Here is a 15,190-nt window from a genome sequence, read left to right on the forward strand (position 1 = left end):
TAAAGGCTCGCTTCCCCCACCACCACCACCACACAGCTTATAAAAACATTATTTTCCTTCTATCCTATTTCTCTTTCCTCACGAGTCATCAATGGTGCTCAGGACCAGTCTTGGGTAATTCCAATCCACTGAATGATCTGTGCAGTGGAAGCTATTCTCCAGTCCTCAGTGGCTAGATGGCCACTCCTGTGTTCAGTGCACACTGTAGGCTAGGCATGGAGGGCACATGCACACACTCAGACCACCTTTGACTGAGCATCAGTGAACATAGGAACTAATGCAGTCCATTCACCCTGTTATTCCTCCTTATACATAATCTTCTCAGCAGCATAGCCGCTATCTATAGTAGTAAAGATGAGGCATAACATCCCATGGGTACTTATGGGAGATCATGACATAGATGCTGAGAACTACATGGTCCAACAACCACCACCTTAGATCCATTGAATGAGCACCCTTGTTGCCTGGAATAGCAATGGCCATACATGGCACAAAGGAGAACCTGTTACACAGAGAAATGGTGGGCAGGTTGACATAATAGGCCTGTTTGACAGAGTGGTGTTCAGGCCTAGGCTCTAGAAAGTCACTAGAAGTCGTGACTTTCTGAAGGCTGCATGAATTTGGTTAGTGAATTCCCAGGTCTGAAGCTGCAAGCAATTGGAGTGGATCCCATTGCAGCAGTAAACCTCAGCACAGCTCTCTGACCAGTGTGGAGATGAGCAAGGTTCTGAACAGCAAGAATGGCTTCACCTTGACCAATACCTTTCCAACATTCTCTTCAGATTTGTGAACTATATAACATCATTTTTATTTTGTAGACATAGGGTTCCATCTTGACGTCAAAGTTGGTGCCATGTAAGTGGGTTTCTGTGGCAAGGAACTTGGGGACATACTCTTCCTTCATCTGTAGGACATCAAGGGCTCCAGACATTGTGTGAGCTTCCCTTTAATTCATAATGGTAACACAAACCAATGGCATTTTGTCCTGTCCCTGACCAGTGACAAAAAGCTAAAGGCAGAAAAATGATGAAAATCTACTAACAGAGAAGCTTGCTAAAATTCCTAGGAAGAAAATTTTACAAATTTAAATGGCATTGCCATATAATTGGGGAGACAGGCCAGACTAGAAATTATATGCTATCAAACAAGACACCTAGTACCAGGAATAGGTCACTATTTTTTTTTTTTTGAGTTGTAACAGATCTTTTAAGTGTTGAGGTCTCAGATGAGAAAATGAGGCCATTATGAACATCACTGTTGGCAGGGATAAAAGTAGTTCTCGTGGGATATAAGTCGGATCTTGTGAGAGCAGACTGCTATAAAAAGAAATCAACCAAGCTATGAATCTATCCTATTTCCTGTCCACTATGTGATCTTTTCTTCCTCACATTGTTCTGTATAAGCTACCCAGATTCAAATATTTTGTGATAGACTAAATAGACTAAGATATTATACAAATTCAGAGAACCTGGGGATTTCTCTAAAAAGTAGGAAAGTTTCCTAATACAAGGCCTGTGCTCTAAAGGATATCAATCAACTGATGGCCATTTGAGCTATTACTTATTATTCCTGAGGGCATTTAATATAAATATTATATATTATATCATTTAAATTTAAAATACTTTCTACAAAAAGTAGAAAAAGTACTCTGTGTGTATGTGTGTGTGTGTGTGTGTGTGTGTGTGTGTGTGTATGCTTCTACTGGGATCTTACGTCATAGTTTCATAACTATAAAAAAGATATGATAGACATCAGTAGCTGATTTTTCTGTTGACTACCTACTTCACCTATTTATTATATGTGCTTAGCTGCTGTAAGCAACTTCACTGTCAATCACTGCTTTGACTGACATGCCATCAAATTAAGATGTAAGAGTTCTGTGCAAGCACTAGATGGAATATGTTTGAACTTCCTGTTGGCTTTCATTTGGTACTATGCAAACACTAGCATTGGTACAAAACAAATGTTTACATGAGAAACATACAGATACTCCCTTTTAAATAGTTTCAAAATCAAGTGTCTCTCTATTTTTTTATTGTAATTTGAAATTTTAAATAGGTTGCTAACAGGAAAAATACACAAGAAGAAGTATTTAGAGTGAGCTATTTGGTTTCTAACAAAATAGCTTATGAAAATGTATTAGTTCATAATACATTAGTTCATAATAAGTCAATATATATTGATTTAATACATGTTACTTTGTGATGTATAATTTAATATTTCTTTATTTTTTTTGAGAACTTCGTAGGTTTAATTATAAATGAAAGGATCACATCTTTTTACTCAGGAACCTCTCAAATTCCCGGGTCTTCTTGATCCTGTTAAATATGAATAACCATAGTTGATTAGGCCAAAATTTGACCTTGATTTGGTTAAAAACACTCTTCAAAGCTGTTGGTTGTAAACCAAAGAGATACAGAACTTAGCACCTCTGTTATATTAAAATAAAAACAAAACCCAACAAAACAAGAAGTTGATTTTAAAAAACCCAAAACACTCATAGATGCCTGAAGAGATCTTGATCATTCCACTTAAACAGATGCTCTCATATCCACAGGAGGTCATTTGGATTAAAATCAAGAGAATCCATTACTCATTTCCTCTCCAGCTCTTCTGGTGGCTTTTCTTAGACCTTTCAGGAGACTTTGAGTGGCTTCTATGTCTGTGACTACTGTGGTGGCCTGGGGATTTAGAGCGGGATCTGTGTCGTCTGTCTCTAGACCTGCTTCGATGGTGTCGTGGACTCTTGGTCCTATGCCTATCTCTTCGGGGAGAAGGACTTCATCTTTTAGGGGATCTATACCGCCTTCTGGGAGAACGACTCTGGCTCCTCCGGTAGCACAGTGCAGGTGAGCGTCTTGGCTTGTCCAAGTCTCTGTAGCTTCTTTGATGGGCAGGTGATGGCACTCTTTCCAGCTTCTCATCTTCTTCCTCCTCTTTCTCAATAGACTCCACGTCATCCATGTCCTCTTCTAGAGCACTAACTTGAGGCTCCAGTTGCTCAGTTTCTTCCAGTACATACCGTTTCTGTAGCCGGAGCAAATTGATATCACAGACTCTCTCACTGTGTCGTAGTTCATAAATGAACTCATCTACATGCATTAGTACAAACTCTCCATTTCGGTTCTGGCTCTTGATTTTTCCATAGTCATTGTACAAAGGCTCCAAGTACTTATAGCAATCAATTGTAGTTCCTGTCAGCCGCATGTAAAGTGTCCCCAACATCCGGACATACTTGAAATCTTCATTTTTTATGAACTCAACAATGATATCCTTCTCAGGTTGAATTTGAAGCATCTTCAAGGTTAAACACAAAAAAAGGAGTTGGCTTTATGTTTCCACCATACACACCACCCACGAACTTTAACTCCATGGCTTTGTCCACTGGAAGTTCAGCTCTAAGTCCAAAACACTGTTCTTTCCAGTACTTTGATTCATAGATTCATGTCCAGATGATCTCCTCTACCATATACTGAGGGTTGGTGCCATGGATGCTATGGGAATCCTTCACTGTATGGTTCGCCATTTTAGAACTCTTTCAATTCTATCAATTTAATATTTCTTAATAAAATTAAATCTAGCCAGGAAGTGTGGCACATGCCTTTAATCCCAGCACTTGGGAGGCAGAGGCAGGCAGATTTCTGAGTTTGAGGACAGCCTGGTCTACAGAGTGAGTTCCAGGACAGCCAGGGCTACACAGAGAAACCCTGTCTCAAAAATAAATAAATAAATAAATGAAATAAAGTAAAATAAAATAAAATCTAGAGTCAATTTTTAAGGAAGGTCCAGAACAAAGCACTCAGTAATCTTGTCTCAAATGCAAATAAAATTATTTTTAAAATATGTGTAAGCAATAGTGAACAACCGAGTATAAACAATCAGGAAACCCCAGCCATCTAAGGGTTTATGATGGCTCATATAAAGCAGTGCAATTGAAAATTTAATACCAAAGATATGCCAGTGCTACTGCACATTCAGAGTTTTGAAGTGTTTATAAACTTCAAATAAAAAAATAAAAGAAATTTATCAAAAAGAGAATAAATATATTATTTTATCCAATGGGGATCTGCTTAATTTTTTTTTTCCAACTTGACCCTAAGTAAAATCATCTGGGAAAAGACAACCTTACTTGAGGGATGCATCCATTAGATTGGCCTGTGGGCTTGCTTGTTGGACATTTTCTTTATTGATGATTGATATAGAAGGCGCCAGCCTACTGTGGAAGGTTTAACCCTTAGGCAGGTGGTCCTGGGTACTAACAAGCAAGCTGAGTAAGTCATGGGGAGCAATCCAGTGAGCAACCTTCCTCCACGGTCTCCTTCAGTCTGTGGCTTTGCGTTCCTGCCTTGAATTCCCACATTGATGGATAACAGCCTAAGAAGCTGTCATCCTCTTCTCTCCAAGTTGCTTTAAGTGAGAGTGCTTTATTACAGCTACACACAAGCAATCTTAATCAACAATCTATGACAAAAGTACAACTTAACAAATAGTACTTGAAGAATCATATTACTACCTTTGGGGACAGAAGACCTTCTGGGTATAATATTTAATTACTGAAAATACCTTTGTTTTATTTCAGATCATATACTGATCATTGATCATGCATCCTTTCACCCCAGGGAATGGTTCCACATGTGTTCATTTTTCATGATTGATTTTTATTTGGCCATGTATCAACTGAGTATTCAGATAAATATCTATGAACCCTCACTATTTTAAAAAATATTTAATATCTAAAATTAAGACAAAACTGTCCAGTACCCCACAGCTCCCTGGGAGTAAACCACCAATTAACGAAAACACCTGGTGGGACCCAGGACTCTACCTGCATATGTAGCAGAGGATGGCCTAGTCAGTCATCAATGGGATGAGAGGCCCTTGGTCTGGTGATGGTTCTATGCCCAGTATAGGGGAATGCCAGGGCCAGGAAGCAGGAGTGGGTGGGTTGGGGAGCAGGGGAAGGGGGAGGAGATAAGGGATTTTTGGAGGGAAAACTAGGAAAGGGTATAACATTTGAAATGTAAATAAAGAAAATATCTAAAAAAAAAGAGAACAATAAAAAATCATAAAAAATAAAAATAATAAAATTTTAAAAATTTTAAAAAGACAAAACTGTCTAATATTTTTGGCATGTGCATTTGTTCTTATAACATACACTTCTATAAAAGTCATTTTTGAAGACAGTAGGACTTTACTATATTCAACATTAAAATGAGTTTCAAGAAACATGATACACTATTACATCAGTGTTAATATAGGTCTTCTATCTTCCAACAGCAGAAATGGACATGTTATTAAACAAAGAAAAATAACAATTTTCTAACAGCATCATATCATATGTATTCAAGAGGGATGTTTACTATTGTTTTTCTAAAGCAGAAAATAATGAATATTTAAGAATGACACTTTCATTTTGGAAGAAAACTTGTAAAGTATTACACTTACAACAGTTATGTGACTCTGAAACATTTGCTGTAATGTTTCTTCTTGTAAAGTAATTTCCTCCAGTAAAGAAGTAAATATCATCACTGATAATAATTTTTCTCATTTGTGCTTTCTTCACATGTGAGTTTCTATCAATATTTAGTCATTTTATTACTATACATTTGCAGGCAGTGTAATTAAGAGTTATTCAATTCATTTGATTCAAGCTTGAAATAACTTCAACTTCAATAATCTGTGTGCGTTCAACACATTTCGATTAATGTGAACTCCATACTATATTTCACAGAAAATTAGTTCAATCTCATATTTCTGTATATTTATGTGCTCGCCATCTGGGAATGTGATATATTTTCCTATTTCTTTAATATGCACATGTTGAAACCTACACATAGAGCATTAGATTTCATCACACCTTGAAAATAATACCTTGTTAACAGCAATGTTATGTAACAGACCATTATTAATACAGAAAATAATTCTACATCAAAGAGAAATTTAAGGCTCAAGAATCAAAGGTAATTTCTGCCTATCAAATTCACAGCATAAATACAGTGTATGGTAACCCAATCACAAAAGAAGTCACTTGATATGCACTCATTGATAAGTGGATATTAGTCCAGATACTTAGAATACCCAAGATACAATTTGCAAAACACAAGAAAATCAAGAAGATGGAAGACCAAATGTGGAGATTTCATTCCTCCATAGAATAGGGAACAAAATATCTATGGAAGGAGTTACAGAGACAAAGTTTGGAGCTAAGACAAAAGGATTGCCCATCCAGAGACTACCCGACCTGGGGATCCATCCCATAATCAGCCACCAAACCAAGACACTATTGCATATGCCAGCAAAATTTCGCTGAAAGGACCCTGATATAGCTGACTCATGTGAGGTTATGCCAGTGCCTGGCAAATATAGAAGTGGATGCTCACAGTCATCTATTGGATGGAACACAGGGCCCCCAGTGGAGGAGCTAGAGAAAGTACCCAAGGAGCTGAAGGGGTCTGCAATCCTATAGGTGGAACAACAATATGAACCAGTACCCCCAGAACCCGTGTCTCTAGCTGCGTATGTAGCAGAAGATGGCCTAGTCGGCCATCACTGGGAAGAGAGGCCCCTTGGTCTTGCAAACATTATTTGCCCCAGTACAGGGGAACACCAGAGTCAAGAATTGGGAGTGGGTGGGTAAGGGAGATGGGGGAGGGTATGGGGGACTTTCAGAATAGCATTTGAAATGTAAATGAAGAAAATATCTAATAAAATTTTTTTAAAAAAAATACAGTGTATAAAACAAAACAGAAAGGAAATACACAGACAAAGAGTAGGTCCTCAGCTTCCTCTGTTTTATACCCAGTCTGACATCCCTGAACACTAGGTGTTAATAATTTGAGAATTATAACTTTCTCCCACTTCTACTCAGATGACAACGTGTGACAAATCTCTAGTCCTCATTGTCTGTGTCATCTAGCTGAGAATATCAAAGCAGTTCTGAGTGGATCTGGCAACACTTCACCATGAGGATATGAGATGGTAAGAAATGCCAGGAAAGAATACCAAATATGCACACTTGTTAAGGCCCATTGACTTAGATGTGTCCTAAGAATGATGTTGTATCATTAGTCAGCTTCAGCTTCTAAAACAAGATAACTGAGGAATTAAACATGTAAACACAAATATTTATTTCAGCTCAGGGATCTGGAATTTAGAGTTTAAAAATATGCAGACCCGAGATTTTTGAGTCTCTAAGCAGGGTAGCACATTATACTAGGAAGATAAGGTAGAAAGAGCTACAGAGAGACAGGATGATATTGGAATTCGATAACCCTCCAAAGGGCACACTTCCAACAATCACTCATTACAGCATACAACCTAAATATCCATAGCATCTCCCATGTGCCATTCTGGGCTCCAACCCATTAATACAGGACTTATGAAATACTTTGTGCTCAAAACACAAAAGGTAAAATAATTGAAGAGACTTTATAGATTCCTACAATATGATGGTTATTTCCTGAATTATTGCTGTGAGACCTGTGGTTAAAAATAAACTAATAAATGTTCATTATAGAGTACAGACAAGGTAATTGATGGATTCAGGGAAGTAGAAGGAAAGAAGGTGTAAGAATAGGACTTGGTTTTCATCTTTAATAACTGTCTGCCAAATGATATCAATCACAAAGCATGGATTCAAAGGGAGAAGGGTGGACCTGGCATGTTTCAGACTAAGTGGAGATGGAGTACCAAGTGAGGATATCTACTTACATCCAGGAAATATCTAAGTGCTTAGAGAATGAAATGGGATGGTGTGAAAGAGCTGAACACAGTAAAATTATCAACAGAAGTCTTGAGGTCAGGGGTTATCACACAGGATCGATGTTTATAGCCAAGAGGAGAAAGCCTAACGGAATGGCAAGGAGGGGCCAGAGAGAAATGCACTTACAGAGAACAAGGAGAGAACACAGTGCCAAGGAAGGATGCAAATGGTGGCAGGCAGAAGTGTGAGCTGAGTTTCCAAGAATATAAAAGCTAAAGAAATGATATAAAATATCGTAAAGTAATAGAATGCTTATTTATCTAAAGCAGCTTCAGAAGCAAAATATTTTTAGAGAGTTCTAGGGAAGAATGTGATTTTAAAAAAAACAGGAAAAAGCACACTGGCTATCATTTCAAAATCAACTAGTAAAGTTACTTTTAAAATTTGAATTAATTTTCATTTATATAAGAGCACACACATTGTGCTTACTAACTAGACTCCATATGATATTTCAATACATGCAAACATTGTGTACTGATACAGTCAGGTTAAACATCTAACTGTTTAAACACTTACCCTTTCCTTTATGGTGAAAGAATTCATAATCTTCTCACTTTGGGAACTACGCAATCTATGATACATACACGGGACAACCTCCTGTGCAGGAAGCATGGTTTTAAAGGGAAGACCCAGCACTGGCTCATGCTGCATAGGTGCAAGAGAACACCAGATGGGAAATATCTCAAAGACTGCTTTTTCATGTCCCCAAAAAAGGACAATTGTGAACAGAAAGAAACATATGCAGAACACGTGGGCACAGTCTGTAGGCCTAAACTCTGTAAGTTTAATAACAGAAAGTTTCAATCATGGCTCCTGGGTTTTAAAGAATTTTCTCTATTACCCTGAATGTAGAAGTTCGAATGTTTAAAATGGCTTTGAAATGAATTGAAATTTATTAGAGCTGGATTAAAATATATATTTAAAGATGACATGAAGGTTCCAGAGATTTTGGATTCTGAACAAGGAAGGACTGACTTTGGTTGACTACTGATTATTTTTTTTCTTCCAAGTATTGAACACGTTGTGTAAAGATGGAAATAACAGAACTGATTCAAGTTTTCCATTCTGCCATGCAGTTAAAATGAGCAAAGATGTCTGTGGAGGTAATCTTTAAACTGAGGCACAACAGACTTCTATAATTTGGTTTTGTTTTGAGGGGAGGGGATGGCAGATTGAAGTTAGAAAGTGCATGAAGAAAATTGGACATCAGGTTTCATAACTTTTAATGTGGTTATTTTTAAAACCCATTGGAGTAATAAGTAATATAACCATATCATATTTTCAAACACTTTGCATTTTAGACACAATATTCTTAAAACAGTATATTTCAGTGGCTCTAATCATATATATTCACTACCTAACGTCCCTTCTTCCTTTTCATTGTTCTAGTATCTTAGTTACTTTTCTATTGCTATAATAGAACAACATAATGGAGGCAATGTATTTTTCAAAGTGTCTAATTAGGCTTATGACTGTAGAGTATTAGAGTCCATAATGGCAGAAGGAAAGGACAGCTGAGGACTCACATCTTGATCCACAGAGTCAGACAGAAAGAAGCTAGGAATGGCAGGAGTCTAAGTCTCAGGATTTGCTTCCAGTGACATGCCTCGTCAAATAAGGCCATACTTCCTAATCCTTTCATAAAGATCCAAACCAAATATTCAAATGCATGAGTGTAGAGAGAGTGTCTTGTGTAGTATGTAGAAGCATCACTTGTCAATTGGCCAATGAGCTGAGTCAGAAAATAAGAGGTGGGAGTTCCAGTAGGGAGAAGGGACTCTGGGATAGAGTTAGTTGCGAAAAAAAATCATATCTAACTCTGGGGTGATACATGCAATCGAAAATAGGTAACCAGCCATGTGACACTCATAGAATAGAATAAATAGGTTAATTAAGTTATGAGATAGTCTGGGAACAAGGCCAAGCTTATGGCCTAGGTATTTATTCATATATAATTAAGTCTCAGAGTAGCTATTTCAAAAACTGGGGCACAGGTCGAAAAGTCCTTGGTTACATATGAGGCTAAGGGGAACATTTTTCATTCAGATCACCTCCTCTGGTTAGATTTTTGTTATTGCTTTATATTGTTGTTTAACCATGGAACTCCTCTCTTGCCAGTACTGTCACATCTCTTTTTTTTTTTTTTATTTATTTATTTATTTATTTATTTATTTATTTTTATTACATATTTTCCTCAATTACATTTCCAATACTATCCCAAAAGTCCCCCATAGCGCCCCCCACTTCCCTACCCACCCATTCCCATTCTTTTGGCCCTGGCATTCCCCTATATTGGGGCATATAAAGTTTGCAAGTCCAATGGGCCTCTCTTTCCATTGATGGCCGACTAGGCCATCTTTCGATACATATGCAGCTAGAGACAAGAGCTCCAGGGTTCTGGTTAAAAGCAATTCTTAGCTCCATGATGGAATTGTAAGTCTGGATCATTTCAATTCTTCACCCTCACCATCCCTGTGCCCAATAAGTTTAATTATACATTTCTATAAATGTGAGTTCAAGGGCCTGCATTTGTGTTCATTTTTCTCCTTACTTTACTAATTATATTAATTTTCATTACTTAACACATAGCACTTCAGCTATGTTATGAGTTAAATGTTTAATGATGTCTTAGACATTTTTGTTTTGTCAGGACAGAACACCAGGACCAAGGCTACTTATAAAATAAAACACTGATTTGGGAGCTATATTAGTCATGGTTCACTAGAGTCACAGAAATTATGGAATGTCTCTATACATTAAAGGAAACTATTGGAACGAGTTACAGTCGTTCCAACAATGGTGTAGCTATGAATGGGAAAGCCAAGGATCTAGTAGTTTCTCAGTTCCACAAGGCTAGGTGTTTCACCTGGTCTTCTGTATAAGCTAGAATCTGACGAAATAGGTTCCAACAGATGTGCTGGCAAATAAGTGCAAACAGGCAAAGAAGAGAAGGACTTCCCTCTTCCAAAGTCCTTATGTAGGCCGCTAGGAGAAGGTATTGCCCACTTTTCATGACCACTATTTCTCAAGATCCAGATCAAAACACAGTGTCCTCTAGCCTCAAGATTAGGTTCACATGTGTGCTCTCAGTTTCTGGATTGTAATTCATTCCACTTAGAAGTCCAAATGAAAACAATAACCAGATAAGAATGCTATAACTATTCCTTGTTCAAATGCAATCACATAAAAAATAAGCTTAGCTGGGTAGGATCTTGGCCCAAGGTTACTACTCTCTCTTGCCCCAAGGTTAGTCTGTTTATCTCCCTGAACATAGTATTCAGCTCCTGGTGCCCTTTTATTACATAAACTACACATTTTGTACTTTTTTCCTTCCTCAACTTGCTACTGCACTTCCTCCAAACATTCTTTATGAAATTAAACCACAGCAAAGAATCTAAACTGGATTGTTTTGAGACCTCTATTGTCAATACAGTTAGTTTGACTCTCTTCACCTTAACTTCAGGCAGACTCTTCAGACAAGGGTAAAGCCAGCCACATTCTTCATCAAAATATCACACAAAAGTTTCAAGACACACACTAAAATCCTTCTCCTCTGAAACCTCTAGATCCAGGTTTCCACAGTTCACCTCACCTTCAACACCAAAGTCTTCCATATTCCTGCTACAATAGCCCATTGGCCTCTACTTAAAGCACTCTACCACTTTACAAATCCAAAGTCTTCCAAACAAAAGCATGTTCAGGCCTATCACAGTAATATCCCACTCTTGGTTCCAACTTCTTTTCTAGGTAGGATTTCCATTGCTGTGAGCAGACACCATGACCAATGCAAGTATTATAAAGGACAACATTTAACCAGGGGTGTCTTACAGATTCAGAGGTTCAGTCCATTATCAGCAAGGTGGGAAGCATGGTGGCATCCAGGTAGATGTGAGGCTGGAAGAGCCAAAAGTTCTACTTGTCAATGCAAAAGCAGACAGATGAAGACTGCTTCCCATGTGGCTACAAAGGAGGGTCTCAAAGCTCACCCCCAGAGTGACATAATTCTCCAACAAGGCCACACCTCTTAATAGTAACACTCCCTAAGCCAAGCATATACAAACCACCACAGGGGCTGATGGTTGCTGAGGGTGAGAGTATAACACCATCATGTTACAGATTGTGGAGTAGGCAGGAAGCCACACATAGTACATGGGCCTTCAATAGTTACCAACATGCATCCTTATCTACAAGTAGGAGGCAGGGAGAAAAAAAAAACTGAGAATGCCATAGTCTTTTGAAATCTCAAAGCCTTGCTCCTGGTAACACATCTACTCCAAAACCCTAACCTTTTCCATAGTGTTCCACCAACTAAGAACTAAGTATTTAAATATAAGACCAAGGACATCATGGTTTTTATCATAACGATAGAGAAATAACTAAGACATCAGGAAAGAAAGAAAGGAAGAAAGAAAGAGAGAGAGAGAAGGAAAGAAGGGAGGGAGGGAGGGAGGGAGGGAGGGAGGGAGGGAGGGAGAAAGGAAGGAAGGAAGGAAGGAAGGAAGGAAGGAAGGAAGGAAGGAAGGAAGGAAGGAAGGAAGGAAGGAAGGAAAGACAGAGGTCATTCTCATTCAAACTACTTAAAATGGTTAGATAAGAATTTAAGCCTGGCGAAATGAAAAAAAAAAAAAAAAAAAAACCCTGAGATTCCATATCACACCAGTCAGAATGGCTAAGATAAAAAATTCAGGTGACAGCAGATGCTGGCAAGGATGTGGAGAAAGAGGAACACTCCTCCATTGTTGATGGGATTGCAAGCTTGTAAAACCACTCTGGAAACCAGTTTGGCAGTTCCTCAGAAAATTGGACATAGTACTACAGGAGCTACCCGCAATACCGCTCCTGGGCATATATCCAGAAGATGTTTCAACTGGTAAGAAAGACACATTCTCCACTATGTTCATAGCAGCCTCATTAATAATAACCAGAAGCTGGAAAGAACCCAGATGTCCCTCAACAGAGGAATGGATACAGAAAATGTGGTACATTTACACAATCGAGTACTACTCAGCTATTAAAAACAATGAATTTATGAAATTTCTAGGCAAATAGATGGACCTGGAGGGCATCATCCTGAGTGAGGTAACCCAATCACAAAAGAACTCACATGATATGTACTCACTGATAAGTGGATATTATCCCAGAAACTTAGAATACCCAAGATATAAGATACAATTTGCGAAACATATGAAACTCAAGAAGAACGAAGACCAAAGTATGGACACTTTGCCCCTTCTTAGAATTGGGAACAAAACACCCATGCAAGGAGTTACAGAGACAAAGTTTGGAGCTGAGACAAAAGGATGGACCATCTAGAGACTGCCATACCCAGGGACCCATCCCATAATCCGTCTGCAAACGCTGACACTTTTGCATACAGTAGCAAGATTTAGCTAAAAGGACCCTGATATAGCTGTTTCTTTTGAGATTATGCCAAGGCCTAGCAAACACAGAAGTGGATGCTGACAGTCAGCTATTGGATAAATCACAGGGACCCCAATGGAGGAGCTAGAGAAAGTACCCAAGGAGCTAAAGGGATCTGTAACCCTATAGGTGTAACAACAATATGAACTAACCAGTACCCACCCAGAGCTCGTGTCTCCAGCTGCATATGTATCAGAAGATGGCCTAGTCGGCCATCAATGGAAAGAGAGGTCCATTGGTTGTGCAAACTTTATATGCCTCAGTACAGGGGAACGCTGGGGCCAAGAAGTGGGAGTGGGTGGGTAGGGGAGTGGGGGAGGGTATGGGGGACTTTTGAGATAGCATTGGAAATGTAAATGAGGAAAATACGTAATTAAAAAAAATTAAAAACAAACAAACCAAAAAAACCAAAAAAAAAAAAAAAAAAAACAACAAAAAACGAAAACAAAAGAAAACAAAAAAAGAATTTAAGTCTGGTGGTAGTGGCACATGCCTTTAATCTCAACACTCGGGAGGCAGAGACAGGCAGATTTCTGAGTTCAAGGCCAGCCTGGTCTACAGAGTGAGTTCCAGGACAGCCAGGGCTACACAGAGAAACCCTGTCTCAAAAAAAAAAAAGAATTTAAATACTCAAAAGTAACTATTCACAAATATGTAGAGAAATAACGTATGAATTCCCACTGAAGTTCTCAAATGAATTTTTAAAATTTACTCCACTCAAAGTAGACTGTTTTCTCCATTTCTACCAAGATGAACTCTCAATTCTGAACTTCTATGCTCCAAATGCAAGAGTGCCCACATTCATAAAAGAAACTTTACTAAAGCTCAAGGAACCTAACGTACCCTACACAATAATAGTCAGAGAGTTCAACACCCCACTTTCAGAAATGGACAGATCATGGGAACAGAAACTAAACAAAGACACAGTGGAAGTAACAAGCTATGAACCAAATGGATCTAACATAGTTATAGAATATTTCATCCTAAAGCAAAAGAATATAACTTCTTCTCAGCACCTTGTGGTATCTTCTCCAAAACTGACCATATAATTGGTCACAAAACACACCTCAACAGATACAAGAAGATTGAAATAATCACAATCCCCCTGTCAGGTCACCCCTGTCTTTAAACGGCATTTTCTTAATGTCTAACTCATTTCTTAATGTCAAAGAGTTTTTGCTATTTTAAAATTTTTAAGATACACTTACTGATGAAATAATTTCTCTCCTAGAAGCACTAATAGTATTATTTTAAGTAAACTGATTGTCAGAAAATGTGCACAGATATATAATGCATTTTAAATATTCTCTCACTATGTCAGGATGTATCCTATGAAGGCTTTTGAATGGATTCCTTAATGATCTTTTAAAAACCCACATATTTATTATGCAATAACAAACATGAAAAGTTATTTAGTTTATTTGCATGTATTGTACACATGTATATGCACATGTACTTGTGTGCATGCATAAATGTGTGTGTCCCTACATATGTAGTGTCTGCCTCCATCATTCTCTACTATATTATTAGAGAAAAAGTGTCTTATTGAATATGGAGCTTACTAAATGTTTTGACTGTTTTACTAGGATGGCTGGCCAGCAATTCCTAAGATTCTTGTTTTTGCCTTCTAACCCCTAATTCTAGGGTTTCATGTTAAGGCTGTCACCTTCAAGTTTTCATTCTAATGCAAACATCTCTTTACCTAATGAGCAATCTCCCCACCCTCTGCAAGGATTATTTTATGGAACCCTCTCTTTCTCTGCATACCCTGAATTTATTGGTGTCTTGGTTTGGGTTTTATTGCTTTGAAAGAGACACCATGACCAAAGCAACTCTTATAAAAGAAAACCTTTAATGGGTCTGGCTTACAGTTTCAGAACTTTAGTCCATTGTCATCATGGTGGGAAACATGGCAGCATCCAGACAAACATGGCAATGCTGCAGAAGGAGCTGAGAGTTCTACCGTTTGAAGCCAGGCAGCAGGAGACTCTGTGTCACCCTGAGCAT

At 38.2% G+C, this 15,190-nt stretch overlaps 1 protein-coding gene and 1 pseudogene across 1 annotated transcript in view; both read right to left on the reverse strand.

The window, feature by feature from the left end:
• Acss3 (acyl-CoA synthetase short chain family member 3) overlaps window positions 1–15,190 on the reverse strand; it is a 193,712-nt gene that overhangs the window by 130,561 nt on the left and 47,961 nt on the right. The window lies entirely within an intron of this gene.
• LOC110303489 (pre-mRNA-splicing factor 38A pseudogene) lies at window positions 2,218–3,712 on the reverse strand (annotated as a pseudogene).

This window comes from Mus caroli, unplaced genomic scaffold, assembly GCF_978045245.1.
Source record: "Mus caroli unplaced genomic scaffold, Mus_caroli_1 scaffold_9, whole genome shotgun sequence".
Lineage (NCBI taxonomy): Eukaryota > Metazoa > Chordata > Mammalia > Rodentia > Muridae > Mus > Mus caroli.